At 42.7% G+C, this 15,210-nt stretch overlaps 1 protein-coding gene across 2 annotated transcripts in view; it reads right to left on the reverse strand.

Annotated features, from left to right (window-relative positions):
• KIAA0513 (KIAA0513 ortholog) overlaps positions 1–14,425 on the reverse strand; it is a 183,909-nt gene extending 169,484 nt beyond the window's left edge. Inside the window, exon 1 of one of the 2 annotated variants that reach the window (XM_030204555.1) lies at positions 14,352–14,425. The gene's annotated coding sequence lies outside the window, so the exon portion shown is untranslated. Of the gene's footprint in view, positions 1–14,201; positions 14,256–14,351 lie in introns of those variants that run through there. The other variant, XM_030204557.1, reaches the window with a different exon arrangement.
• Between the last annotated feature and the right edge of the window lie 785 nt (positions 14,426–15,210).

The following is a 15,210-nucleotide window of genomic DNA, read 5'->3' on the forward strand; positions in this document are numbered from 1 at the left end:
TACTACTCCTCCACCTTTACGACCATCTCTATGCTTCCTAAGTAGATTGTAATCCGGTATGTTTATATCCCAATCATGGGAATCATTGAACCATGTCTCCAAGATAACAACAATGTCTGTCCGCCTCTTACATCAAGGCTTGCAGATCATGAACTTTGTTGCTCAGACTGCAAATATTTGTGGTCACCACTTTCCAGCTACATTTCAGTGGCAGTCTCATCTTCCGTTTAGTTTTTTCTCTTTAGTCTCACTTCCTGCTGCGTTGGTAAGAAATGAGTTGCTAAGATTATTGTTATCATTGTTTTCTGTACTACTGTCACACCTTGTCTTTAGCTGGGGGTGACCATTGAAAGTCACCTGCCTCCATATGCCACACCCGCGTTCTAGTTTAAATGACTAGATATATATTGTCTGAATTTCTCTCCAAGGATTTTTTTTTTCCTGCCAGAGTGAGATACAGTCCACTGTTACAATATAGTCTTTTCTTTTTCCATGTATTGCCCCATCCTCCTATGTACCTAAAGCCTTCTTGACCACACCAGGCTTTGAGCCACCTATTGAAATTCTCAGTATCTTGTAAACTTTTCACTCCCTTTCCAAAAGTAGGTAGTACTTCAGAAAAAGCTACCATTTGTACCAAAGGTTTTAACCCCTCCCCCAGCTGCTGAAAAGCTCTCTGCGCTGCAAGTGGGGTATTATTAGCCAGGTCATTTGTTCCCTGGTAGATAACAACATCGGTGTTAGTTTCTTCTCTGATTATAGCCAGTATGTGTCTGGTACTCCTGGTAGCTGAGGAGCCTGGAAGGCATTTCACTTTGCTGGGCCCTTTGAACTGTGTTTCAAAGTTAACGTCTCTGATAATAGAATCCCCTAGCAGCTATAGTTTTCTGGTATGCGATCCTTTACTAGAGCTTTGGGGGTGTCTTTTCTCTTGGGACACCTTCAATGCCTTTTGTTACACCTTAGTTCTATTTTCTGGAGCATCACAGTGCTGTAATGGAGCAAAAGAATTCTGTAGAGGCAACAATTGTGAGGGCGGATGCTTCTGTGCCACATGTCGTAGTCTACCTGAGCCTACTGTGATCCAAACTATTCTTAGGTGGTTTTAATCTTTGAGGCAGTGGTGAGAAATTGGTATGATTCTGTGCAGTGACAGAAGCTGCTTTAATTGCATCCGATTCCTGCTTTAGTTTGCTGAGCTCCTGTTTTATACTGGCAAGCTGAAGACAGATAGGACAAGCTTAAGCCTCTAGATCAGTGATGGGCAACCTTTTGAGCTTGGTGTGTCAAAATTCGCGAAAAAACCGAGCATAACTCGGGTGGTGTGTCACTTCGAGAAAAATCTACTAGGACCGCCCCCGGGCCCCCCCTACCCGAGATCGCTGCCCACCCGAGGTCGCTGGGCCCCCCCCCTCCACCTGCTACCGGGCCCAGAACTAACCTTAAAGCCTCCTTTCACGTCGCAGCAAGCAGCAGCAGGGCAGACCTCTCCTCCTTCCTTCTGTGCTCTGCCCTCGCGGACGTTACGTCAGGCGAGGCCGGGACACGGAAGGAAGGAGTGGCCTGCCCTGCTGCTGCTTGCTGCGACGTGAAAGGAGGCTTTAAGGTTAGTTTCCGGGAGCGAGGAGGGAGGGCGGACCACACTGCGGCGGCGCCGCGTGTCATCAAAAATGGCTACGCGTGTCAGTGCTGACACGCGTGTCATAGGTTCGCCATCAGGGCACTAGATGGTGTGCCTTGGAACTAAAGCACCACAATTATTATAGAGAGTAAAAGTCATCTTGATTGGTTGGAACGGATGTGAACTGGTGTACTATGATAAGGTTAACAGTCTGTAAGATTGCCTGTGTATGACTGAGGAGTAATGTTAATGACTTTTGGGTTGTCTATATATGAGAGAGTGTGGTGTGGGTGCGAGGGACTATACGTCCCAGTGAGTCAGCCAAAACCTCTATCAAAAATGTTCTGGGGCAAGCAATGGCAGAGTTTGCTAAAATAATCAAATTCCGTTTGATACAACAGTCAAATTCAGCTAGAAACTAACTTTTCTCCTGTAAATCTAAATATTCCCAATAATTATAGCAGTCTCTGCAATGTAAATGCAAATTAAGGCAGTTGTAAGACTAAAACTGCTTTTTTACCTACCGGTAGCAATGGAAAATAAACCTGGCAGAGCTAGTCCACTGTATAGTAGCTACTACTACTACTACTTAACATTTCTAGAGCGCTACTAGGGTTACGCAGCGCTGTACAAATTAATAACTAAGGACGGTCCCTGCTCAGAAGAGCTTACAATCTAAAGGACGAAATGTCAAGTTGGGGTAGTCTAGATTTCCTGAATAGAGGTGTTGTGATTAGGTGCTGAAGGCGACATTGAAGAGGTGGGCTTTGAGTAAGGATTTGAAGATGGGCAGGGAGGGGGCCTGGCGTATGGGCTCGTCATCACTCCCTGTGAACTCACCTGCCTTCTCTTCTACTACTACTACTTAACATTTCTAGAGCGCTACTAGGGTTACGCAGCGCTGTACAAATTAATAACTAAGGACGGTCCCTGCTCAAAAGAGCTTACAATCTAAAGGACGAAATGTCAAGTTGGGGTAGTCTAGATTTCCTGAGTAGAGGTGTTGTGATTAGGTGCCAACGTTAGAATGCTACAGCTAGAGATAACAGGGACAAGAAACAGTTTGAATAACCTATGCTCACTACTATAAGAGCAAGGTAGAAAGGGAGAGAATTGTTTTTTGTCTTTTTGGGAGTCTGGGTTAGAAGACAGAGAAGTACACTATAATACAGATTCACTGGACAAAATACTTGAGCAATAAAGTCCAGAGAATAGATATATCAGGTAACTAAACCTGTAGCCAGAAAGTTGAGAAATTAAGAATAAAAATAGCAGTATTATGGTTCAGGTCCAGCACATGGAATGCTTCAAAGTAGTCTGTGTTTCTCTATGCAGAGCCCTGTTAGGAACTGGGCAACATTCTGGAAAAGGCCACAACGGAGAGAGTGAATTAATTCTTTGCTTTGGTCTTTACGGAAGAAGATGGAAGAGATTTACCTGTACCAGAAATGGTATTCAAGGATGATGATGCGAAGGAACTGAAAGAAATCTCTGTGAACCTGGAAGATGTACGGAGCCAAAATTGACAAATTAAAGAATAGTAAATCACCTGGACTGGACGGTATGCACCTCAGAGTACTGAAAGAACTCAAACATGAAATTGCTGATTTACTGTTAGTGATCTGTAAACTGTCATTAAAATCGTCTGCAGTACCTGAAGATTGGAGGGTGGCCAATGTAACGCCGATTTTTAAAAAGGCTTGCAAGGGTGATCCAGGAAATTACCGACTGGTAAGCCTGACTTCAGTACAGGGAAAACTGCGGAAACTATTATAAAAAATAAAATTACAGAACACATACACAAACATGGTTTCAGCCAAGAGAAGTCTTGGAATGCTTTACCCAAGGCCCTGAAAACCATGAACAATCTAACCCGCTTCCGCAAAGCTTTGAAAACACATCTCTTCAACAAAGCCTACAAAAGTCATCCTCAATTAAACAAATCATTCCTTAAATCACCCAAGTACATCAAAAACACCTCTCACACGACCTTACCTAACACCTTTCCATCTAAATCCTCTTATACCTCAGCTTATGATCTACTGTATTTAAATCATGTAACGACTTTATCATAACCATACTCTGTAAGCCACATTGAGCCTGCAAAAAGGTGGGAAAATGTGGGGTACAAATGCAATCAATAAATAAATAAATCACCAATTTGATTCATTTCTTTGAAAGCATGAATAAATATGTTGATAAAGGTGAGCCAGTTGATGTAGTGTATCTAGATTTTCAGAAAGCTTTGGACAAAGTTCCTCATAAGAGACTCCTGAGAAAATTAAAAACTAATGGGATCGTAGGCAATGCTCTGTTGTGGATTAGGAATTGGTTAAATGGACATTTTGATCAATGGAGGAGGGTGAATAATGGAGTGCTGCAGGGCTCTGTACTGAGATCAAATGTTATTTAACATTTATGAATAATTTGGAAATGGGAACAACAAATGAGGTGATTAAATACGCAACTGACAAAAACTGTTCCAAGTTGTTAAAACACAAAACACATGCGGACTGTAAAAAAATTACAGGAAAATCTTAGGAAATTGGAAAACTGAGCATCCAAATAACAGACGAAATTTAATGTGGACAAGTGTAAAGTGATGCACGTTGGGAAGAATAAACCAAATCATTGTTACCTGATGTTGGGATCCACCTTGGGGGTTAGCACCCAAGAAAAACATGTAGGTGTCATTGTCGACAATACGCTTAAATCTTCTGTCCAGTGTGCGGCAGCGGCAAAAAAAAAAAACCCAGATAGGATGCTAGGAATTATTAGGAAAGGGTTGCGAAATAAGACCAAGAATAGAATAATGCCTCTGTATCACTCCATGCGACCTCACCTTGACTACTGCGTTCAATTCAAGAAAATGTTCCACACTATGTGGAAGCTCAAACGTATAAAACCTTACTTTCCCAGGGATTCATTCCACAACATGATCCAAACCATGGTGCTAACCCATGTAGACTACTGCAATAGTATTTACGTAGGCTGCACAGATCAAATCATAAGAAAACTACAGACAGCACAAAACACGGCTGCCAGATTCATCTTCGGAAAAACACGCTTCGAAAGCGCAAAACCCCTCCTAAGAAGGTTACATTGGCTTCCTATTAACGCTCATGTAACATTCAAAATATGCACAATAGTCCACAGAATCATCTACGGACTCGCACCAGATTACATGACGGAACTTATTGATCTACCATTAAGAAACGTGACGAGAACAGCAAGAACCTACCTAACCCTTCACTACCCCAATTGCAAAGGTATAAAATACAAATCTTCACATGCCGCCAGCCTCTCGTTATAGGCACACAACTTTGGAACGCACTACGCAAAGACCTGAAAACACATCTTTTCAAGAAGTCTTTTCCCCCCTGGATCTGCCTAATCCCACACCACCATACATCACGAAAAGTTCAGAAATGGAAAACAATAATATTAACCTCTCTCACAATATGCTAATATATCAGCCTAAGCGTTTATTGTACTTCTGTATTATGTACTAGACTTCTACAAATCTAAATTTTGTAACCGCCTTTTCAGCAATATGTAAGCCACATTGAACCTGCCATACGGTGGGAAAATGTGGGATACAAATGCAATAAATAAATAAATAAAATTATGGTAGCTTTATCTCAAAAAAGATATAGCGGAATTAGGAAAGGTTTAAAGAAGAGCAACCAAAATGATGAAGGGGATGGAACTCCTCTCATATGAGGAAAGGCTAAAGAACTTGGAAAAGAAACAGCTGAGGGGGGGGGTATATGATTGAGGTTTACAAAATCCCGAGTGGTGTAGAACGGGTAAAAGTGAATCGATTTTTTACTCTTTCAAAAAGTACAAAGACTAAGGGACACTCACTGAAGTTACATGGAAATACTTTTAAAATAAATAAGAGAAAATATTGTTTCACTCAATGAAGTTACGCTCTGGAACTCGTTGCCAGAGGATGTGGTAACAGTCTTTAGCGTAACTGGGTTAAAAAAAAAAAAGGTACGGACAAGTTCCTGGAGGAAAAGTCCATAGTCTGTTATTGAGATAGCCATGGGGGAAGCCGCTGCTTGTCCCGGGATTGGAAACATGGAATGTTGCTACTATTTGGGTTTCTGCCAGGTACTTGTGACCTGGATTGGCCACTGTTGGAAACAGGATACTGGGCTAGATGGACCACTGGTCTGACCCAGTATGGCTATTTTTATGTTCTTAAATAGAGAACATAACACTATAAATCTGAGATCAAGTCCACTAAGAACATCTATTTTAGGTGGTAGATACAGACAGCAGAGAATCAAGTACATAACATTTTCAGGTTTTACCCAACCTATCCTCGGCAGCCCATCTCCACTGATGATACTTCAGACTGCATCAGGATTTGGTATTTTCCACGTTTTAGTATACATCAATCATATGAACGCAAGTCATCTTCTTATTATTAAGTTTAGGCAAACAGAAAGCGAGACAGACAAGTATCCTCCAAATAAATTGATAGCATCTTATCTGGCTACCACAGACTCAGCCACATCTTCAAGTTTATAAAACGCTGTTAGTGTATGCTATATCCTTCCCCATCAAGCCACAGAGGAGCTAGCTCTAACAAACACAGGAAACAAATCTCTGTCCCCATGCAAATTTGCAGATCCTCTGAAGCAACCTATCATCAAATCTATATCTCATGATGCCAATCTACTATTTCCGAGAAAATGTACTGAAATACCAGTTTATCATCAATTGATACACTTCCTCAATGAAGTCCCAAAGCAATCAAGGTTCTGAAAAGTTCCACGGTACTCAAATCTGTTACTATCCACAATTCCATGCACTCTGCAGTAGATGTAGGCCACAATGTCTTCAGGTTGCTCTTGACCTTTCACCTGCATTCAACATTGCCATCATAGCCTCTTGAAAAATAGGCTGGCTACAACAGGGATACGAGGAACAGCCAAGGATTAGTTTCAATCTTTTCTGACCAATCACAAAGTACTATACTACTGAAAAAGGTGTGAGCAAATCCACATCAATAAAATACAGAATGGTGCTTGCCTTGAGAAGAGTCAAAATTCAAGGGTGCCAAACGTGTACATTTTGCACTCCTGTTGTTCAATGTACACATTAGTCCAATTATCTCCGTAAATCAAACTCTGCAACACTCTGATATATATGTAGATGACATCCAGCTCAGAGTACCTGATCAGTACATTAAACGTCGGGAAAGCTAAACTTGGGTGGAGGAGTGGCCTAGTGGTTAGGGTGGTGGACTTTGGTCCTGGGGAACTGAGGAACTGAGTTTGATTCCCACTTCAGGCACAGGCAGCTCCTTGTGACTCTGGGCAAGTCACTTAACCCTCCATTGCCCCATGTAAGCCGCGTTGAGCCTGCCATGAGTGGGAAAGCATGGGGTACAAATGTAACAAAACAAAAAAACTTGCAGTCTAACTGCTACAGTCTCTTGGTTGGAAGTCAATAGACCAGTGGTCTTCACTAATTTTAAAATCTGGGCTGCTTTGGGTCCAAAGGGCTGAAGGAGCACTGATTTTGAGGCCACAGCACTGACCAATGCATGCCTACATCCATCCCCACCAGAACACCTGGCCTCGGTCATATATGCAGAAACCAGATAACCTTTTTTCAAATACAGGCTAAGGGACTATAATGTGACTATAAAGATGTGTGTATAAATTCCAATTAACAGAGATAATTGTCTCATTAAGCAATTAAATTGCGTGCACAATTTGGGCGCATGCCCAAATCTGCACGAACAATTTTGAGTGCTTTATACAGAATTAGGGGGAAAATGTTTTTCATGCACACCTGGGCCAGCAAAATTAAAGAACATTGCCCTGAACCACCAATGGCTTTACAGGTAACCGTTTTAGGGGTCCTACACACGTGGGGGGTGGGTGCTGCAGGTTTTTTTGGGGGGGGGCTTCAGCTAGGGGGGGGGGCCTGCTCTGTCTGCCCAGGAGCATCGGGCTGTGGCTTTGCAGTCCAGTTCTTCCTTCACATGAATTCTATGAACAAAGAGTTAGACTTCAAGAACTTTTTTATCTTTCAGAAAAAAAAAAACTATATTTGGATGAGGATCAGCTTTTTAGGAACGAGATCCGCATGAGTGTCTGTTTAGATCTGTGGGTTATTTAGCTGCACTGGTGATGTTTTGGTTTTTCAACTAGTACCATTAAATATTTTGTTTCCTATGGGCCTCTTATCAAGTTGTGCTACCAGTTCCTTTGGCCGCATTACTGCATCGAGAACCATTAACGCAGGCTCTATGTTTTTCATTGCTCTTACACATGGTTGCCTTGATGTTTTAACGGTTGCCTTGATGTTTTAACGGTGTCTTTATTTGAATATTGTAATTTTCATGTTATTATTGTGAATGCCACCTGGAGCTTTATAAATCTAATGACATATGGATTTTAGTAACTAAATAAACAGGCCTTACAGGAGCACCATTCACTAGGACTGCTCAAAATATCAACTTATTATTACCGGTATGAAAGAATCCAACCGAGTAATTCTTCAGTTTATAATTCACTTGAATTGCTGCACTGACACCGCCTCCGCAGTTCCTCTGCTACACCTCTCATTTATCGAAGCTCTGAGCAGTGCAGATATATCAGAAAAGTCTGAAGCATATTTCTAACTGTACTTTTACTCAATAAGACTGCTAAATAAAGGTAAGATGGGGGGGGGGGGCTGTCAGGCTATTTAACATGCTTGTACCCCCTCCCCCGCAGGACCTCTTCTGCTCCAAAACATTCTGGGAAGAGCAGGTCAAATGGTAGACGCAGGTACTTTCTTGATAGAAATCCCCACTGATCTTTTCTGCAAGCGTTTTCACCAGCTGCAGGAAAAGAAACTTGGTCAGATCACGGCCACTTTCAGTTTGTCTGTAACCTGGCAGCTCAGCGTGAACAAACAAGCAGCTTTCGTTATGTCTTTCTTGGCATTCAACAATACTTACACCGAGAGACTGCATGCAGCAGGATTTCTACGCAGGGCTTCACATGTTGAAATAGTCCCTTGTTTGTATTCCTTTAAAAACATTCCCTTTTTTCCCCCCCTAGTTCTGTTACCCACAAATAAATGACTACTACTACTACTATTTAGCATTTCTATAGCGCTACAAGGCGTACGCAGCGCTGCACAAACATAGAAGAAAGACAGTCCCTGCTCAAAGAGCTTACAATCTAATAGACAAAAAATAAAGTAAGCAAATCAATTAATGTGTACAGGAAGGAGGAGAGGAGGGTAGGTGGAGGCGAGTGGTTACAAGTTGGTTACGAGTCAATAGCAATGTTAAAGAGGTGGGCTTTCAGTCTAGATTTAAAGGTGGCCAAGGATGGGGCAAGACGTAGGGGCTCAGGAAGTTTATTCCAAGCATAGGGTGCAGCGAGACAGAAGGTGCGAAGTCTGGAGTTAGCAGTAGTGGAGAAGGGAACAGATAAGAAGGATTTATTCATGGAGCGGAGTGCACGGGAAGGGGTGTAGGGAAGGACGAGTGTGGAGAGATACTGGGGAGCAGCAGAGTGAGTACATTTATAGGTTAGTAGAAGAAGTTTGAACAGGATGCGAAAACGGATAGGGAGCCAGTGAAGGGTCTTGAGGAGAGGGGTAGTATGAGTAAAGCGACCCTGGCAGAAGACGAGACGGGCAGCAGAGTTTTGAATCGATTGGAGAGGGGAGACAGTGAGGAAGGATGGAATAAAGCTAAGCAGACTGAAACCAGGCTATCATGGACAACTGGGTCGCTGAAGCAGAGTGCTAGAAGGCAGATCAACTGTATGTTCTGCCTATTTATTCGGGGAGGGAGGAAAATTAAGGGAAAGCAAGTCATACTGGCAGTAGAAGGAGGGGGGGCCGATTCAGCATTACCACCCACAACACTTGGGAGGGGGCACACCTCCCAAAGCCCACCCCCAACTCTATACTATGACATACTTTACCAAGTCCATGATTTTCAGTGGAATCAATTGGGGGAGTGGGGGGGCGATACTCATGCACCAAACAGGAGCGAGAGAGATCTTGGGCGATACTGTCCAACGACCAAGGTAATCAAACACTTTGATAAGGTGGTGGTTAGGGATGAACTGACCATTGGAACAACAGGGCAGTGCCTGAGGACACTCATTTTGTTTCCTATGGGGCCCACTCTCCCTTAGCTTCCATCTAGTTTAATCACTTTAGATAGGTGGTTAAGGGCCCATGATCCTTATTGCCTGGGGGCCCACATACCTGTCAGTCCACCCCTGGTAGTGGCCCAAACAAGCAAACCAAACCACCACAAGGGTGGAGGTACACAAATTCCTACGAAAAGTAGAGTCTGAGGAAAGGGGGGAATAGGAGGAGTGGCCCAAGCAAAACAGATGTGGAGAAAAGCCATAAGCTGTTTTTGGGGGGAGGAGGGGGGAGACAATAATGCCTGTCTACAGGTCACTATGCAGACCTGACAATTTTGGAGCCTGCACGTGCAAATGGATTTTAGATAAGATAAAGGAAGTCCGAAGCCCAAATATGTAGACCTTAAAGGGAAGGAGAAACAACTGGGTGCCAGGGGAGATTTAAGGACATTCATTCAGAAAACACAAAGCTATAAACTCTGCCAAAAGGTAAAAATGCTCCAGAAGAGGACAAGGCGTTCAGATAACAGACCCAAAAGCACTTCTTTGTGGAAAGGGTGGCAGTTGTATGGACCAACCTCTGTGCAGATGCTGAAGACAAGAGAGTAGATCTCGCCTAGACTACTGCAATTTGCTTCTCGCTGGTCTCCCGCTCAGCCATCTATCTCCTCTTCAATCTATCCAAAACTCTGCTGCGCGTCTTATATTCCGCCAGAGTCGCTATACTCACGTTAGCCCTCTCCTCAAGTCGCTTCACTGGCTCCCTATCCGCTTCCACATACGGTTCAAACTTCTCCTTTTGACCTACAAGTGCATCCACTCCGCACCTCCTCATTACCTTTCCACTCTCATCTCTCCCTACACTCCTCCCCGTGAACTCCGTTCGCTGGGTAAATGTCTCCTGTCGTCCCCCTTCTCCCCCACTGCTAACTCTCGGCTCCATTCCTTCTATCTCGCTGCTCCCTATGCCTGGAATAGACTCCCTGAGCCAGTACGTCAGGCTCAGTCTCTGGCTGTCTTCAAGTCTAGGTTTAAAGCCCACCTCTTTGCTACTGCTTTCGACTCCTATCCATGACTCTCTTACTCAACACCCTCACTTATCACCCCTACCACTGCAATTTCCCCACCCCTAGCTGTCTGTTCGTCTGTCCAATTTAGATTGTAAGCTCTGTTGAGCAGGGACTGTCTTTTCATGTTGATTTGTACAGTGCTGCGTAAGTCTAGTAGCGCTATAGAAATGTTTAATAGTAGTAGTAGTAGTAGATCCCTGAGAAAAAGTAAAAAGAACCAAAAGATCAGGTGGGGTCTTTGGCCCTGTACCAGAAATTAAACTGTGTTTTGCTAGCTAACTTCTAATTATTAATGAAGCCTTGCTTGAGACAAGCAGGTATCAGAGAGCTAGGCCTGAGCACAGGAACCATTACCCCCACTGTCCCGGAGAGGTTCTGCACAGTGTTACGGATGGATACAGTGACTTGTTCCTCGCACTCCCCTGGGGAGGTTCTGCATGGCGTTATGGATGGATACGGTGAACTGTTCCTCGCACTATCCCAAGGAGGTTCTACACAATGTATGGATACGGCTGGTTCCAATGCTGGAACCAAAATGTCAGATCAGGAGAATTATACAAAATTCACAGATCTTTCATAATGTATTCAAGGCTTAAATGCCACCGATAAGAGATCAGATATTCTGAGTAAATTAACTTTATTTACCTCCCCAGGATAGTAGCACTATACAAATGATAAGCAGTGGTAATAATACGTGGAGAAACAACTGGCAAATAATTACCACACAAACAACACAGTGGATATGACGAAAGTCACAGGAAATTGTTATTAAAATATTTCCTGCTACTTCCATCATCTCCCATCTCCACTGTGTTGTTCATTTGGTGTTTGCTTGTGGAGTGTGGTTCTTCTGTCAAATAATTACCACCTCATCCCCACCTGCTACAATTCCCTGACCCATCCAGTCTCTTGTTCAAGCCCCATTTCACCACTATCTTCTCTACTTAACTCTCTTTTTCCCTTGAAAACCAATAATAGTAACATAGTAAATGATGGCAAATAAAGACCTGTACGGTCCATCCAGTCTGCCCAACAAGATGAACTCATTTTACATGGTATGTGATACTTTATACCCGAGTTTGATTTGTCCTTGCCGCTCTCAGGGCACAGACTGTAGAAGTCTGCCCAGTACTTTTCTTGTACTAAAAGTTCTGAAGCTAAAGTAGAAGCCCCTTAAAATTTACACTCCAGCCCATCCCTATCTATTCAGTCACGATCAGGGCGTAGACCGTAGAAGTCTGCCCAGCTCCCGTTTTGTTTCCAATTACCGGAGTTGCCACCCAATCTCCGCTAAGATTCCACGAACCGATGATTTTCTTTTTTAAAAATTTATATTCCGCTCATTCCACTGTTCACAACGGATTACAATAAAACATACACAATTAAGAACAACATAAAATACCACATAAAACAGCATGAAAGCTTTATCCAGGCTCCTTCCAGGCTAAATTAAATAGCCTGTCAATATGGTTTCTGAAACAAATAGGTCTTAAGATGTTTCCTAAACTGCGTTACAGTCAATTTTGTGTAAATCTAAAGGAAGCAAATTCCATAATTTTGGACCAATAACTTGGAAGACAGATAAGCAAAGGCCAAGAAAACTTAACTGCTCAAAAGCTCGGAATTTCAAGTAAATATTTTATCCACTGACCTGAGATTTCGAATTGGCTTAAACAAGCTAAGCTGTTTACTATGCAACGTTATAGGCGCGTTAACATTTTTAACGCACATTAACCATGTACGTGCCTACAGTATCCCTTTAGGCACCTACATGCGCTAAGTGTAGGTGCGCTAAAAACACTAACGCACTTTAGTAAACAGGGCCCTAAGAGAAGCAGATATCAGACTGATATTCGGAAAACCAAAATCTTAAAGTGCCAAACCCCTTCGTGAAAACCTGCATTGGCTTCCCACCAAGGAACATATTGCCTTTAAGGTTTGCACTCTCGTCCACAGGATTATTTACGGTGAAGTTCCTGGATACATGTTGGACCTCATAAAACTACCACCCAGAAACAGTAGCAGCCTATCCCTTACTTATTTAAATCTGCATTATCCAGACTGCAGTGGACTTAGATAAAAATCAACTTATGCATCCAGCTTTTCTTTCATAAGTACACAACTGTGGAACGCTTTGCCCAAAACCGTGAGATCTATCCATAACCATCTTAACTTCAGGAAACTACTGAAAACCAACTTGTTTAAGACGGCCTACCCCCATGACCCAAATTAACTTCTTACTTCCTGTGACACAGCAAAATATGGACCGTAGTAGACTTCTATCACCATCCCCTGTTTATTTCTTTGTGTTTTATACTGATGTTTCTTACATGCTTACTACTATACTATCAAGCTCATTTTCAAAGCACATAGCCTCCCAAAGTTCCATAGAAACCTATGGAACTTAGCCTCCCAAAGTGCTTTGAAAATATGCCTCTATGTATTTCTATTACTGAACCGGAACCTACCTCTACAGTATTGTGTAAGCCACATTGAGCCTGCAACTATGTGGGAAAATGTGGGATATAAATGTGTTAAATAAATAAATAAAAATAAATAAAGTATTAAGACTATACAGTCAAATTTTCAAATATGCGATATTAAACGTTCAACAGAGTTTTGAGCAATTTGCAAAGCTTTCAGTATCATAGTAGATAATGGCAGATAAAGACCTGTATGATCCATGCAGTCTGCCCAACAAGATAAACTCATAGCATAAGGTGCATATCACATATGCATACTTGATCTTCAAGATATATGACAGAAGATCAACAAGCAATAAACTGCAGTAGTCACAATGTGGAAGAACAAAACTGTAAAATTCTACAAAAATTCTCAAAAGACAGTATTCTGCAAAGCAGACGTAGCTTTAAAAAAAAACAACAATTTTAATAGTATGTTTTTAAGTGACCTTGGAAACGCAGCGAAATCAATCAGAACACCTAGGTACTGAATTTCAAAAAGAATCTGTATTGAACATTCTTATTTATTTTGCTGCATTTGTACCCCACATTTCCCCACCTATTTGCAGGCTCAATGTGGCTTACAATATAATACAACAACAATCACATTGATGGAATAGAGTATATATAACAGATAAGGTGCATAGGAATATTATGGCAATCATATTAACGGAGAAGAATTTCAGAATTATTTCTAGCAAAAAAAAAAAAAAAAAACTAGAAAAACAAGTCAGATTTAGTTGGTGACAGAAAAAGAACCTGGGTTTTAGCAACATTAAGTTCAAACCTATCAGCAGCCATGCATTGAATTCCCAATTTTGCTCTGCTATGGCTTTTTTTTTTTTCTTTCTATACATGCACCATCCTTTTCCTGAAGAAAAAGTTGCAGATTATAAACATCAGACAATATGATCCCATGTACCTGCCTGTCTTCTTCCCCTGCTTGTGATGTGTGAATGTCTTATCTCAACTTAGCCCTTCACACTATGATACAGAGATAACAAGTCACAGGCGTCCTGGACTCCCAACTGCCCAGCACCCCAGATCTTCCCCCCTCCCCCATCGATCCTACCTTCCAGCTGTCTCTCCTGAGTCGGGTCCCCCCGCCACTGACGCCATCCACCGTTCTCCTTCTCCAGCGCCCCGCCCACCTCTGACGCAACGACTTCTCTCTCCCTGGACTACGCTCCGCCCTGCCTTGCTGGGAAACCGGAAGTTGCGTCAGAGGAGGAAGGTTGTGGGGGTGAAAGAAAAGGAAGGAGGAGGAGGTTGGAGAAAAGACAACAAGGTTGCCAAGTGGGACGTGGGGAGTTTTGAGAGCGAGGGAGGGATACCAAACGGGGACTGCTGCTTCCGGTTTCCTCACTGCATTGGTTGCACCCTCGGGTTGGCTTCTCCAGGGGACCCGTCCTTGAAAACTTCTAAGGAGAGAGAGAGAGCCCTCGTCTTGTTTGTCGCCACAATTTTCCATAGGTTTCGCCTGCCTCCAATAGAGGGCGTCCCTACTAATCATTTCTATAGCGCTACTAGATGTACGCAGCGCTGTACACTTGAACATGAAGAGACAGTCCCTGCTCGACACAGCTTACAATCTAATTAGGACAAACAGCACACATAAGGGATAAGGACAAAGAGTAGCAAGATTCCAGAATCCCAAAGAGTAGCAACATTCCAGAATCCCAAACACTACTACTACTAATCATTTCTATAGCGCTACTAGATGTACGCAGCGCTGTACACTTGAACATGAAGAGACAGTCCCTGCTCGACACAGCTTACAATCTAATTAGGACAAACAGCACACATAAGGGATAAGGACAAAGAGTAGCAAGATTCCGGAATCCCAAAGAGTAGCAACATTCCAGAATCCCAAACACTACTACTACTTATCATTTCTATAGCGCTACTAGACGTACACAGCACTATACACT

The sequence above is a fragment of the Microcaecilia unicolor genome, chromosome 5 (genome assembly GCF_901765095.1).
Source record: "Microcaecilia unicolor chromosome 5, aMicUni1.1, whole genome shotgun sequence".
Lineage (NCBI taxonomy): Eukaryota > Metazoa > Chordata > Amphibia > Gymnophiona > Siphonopidae > Microcaecilia > Microcaecilia unicolor.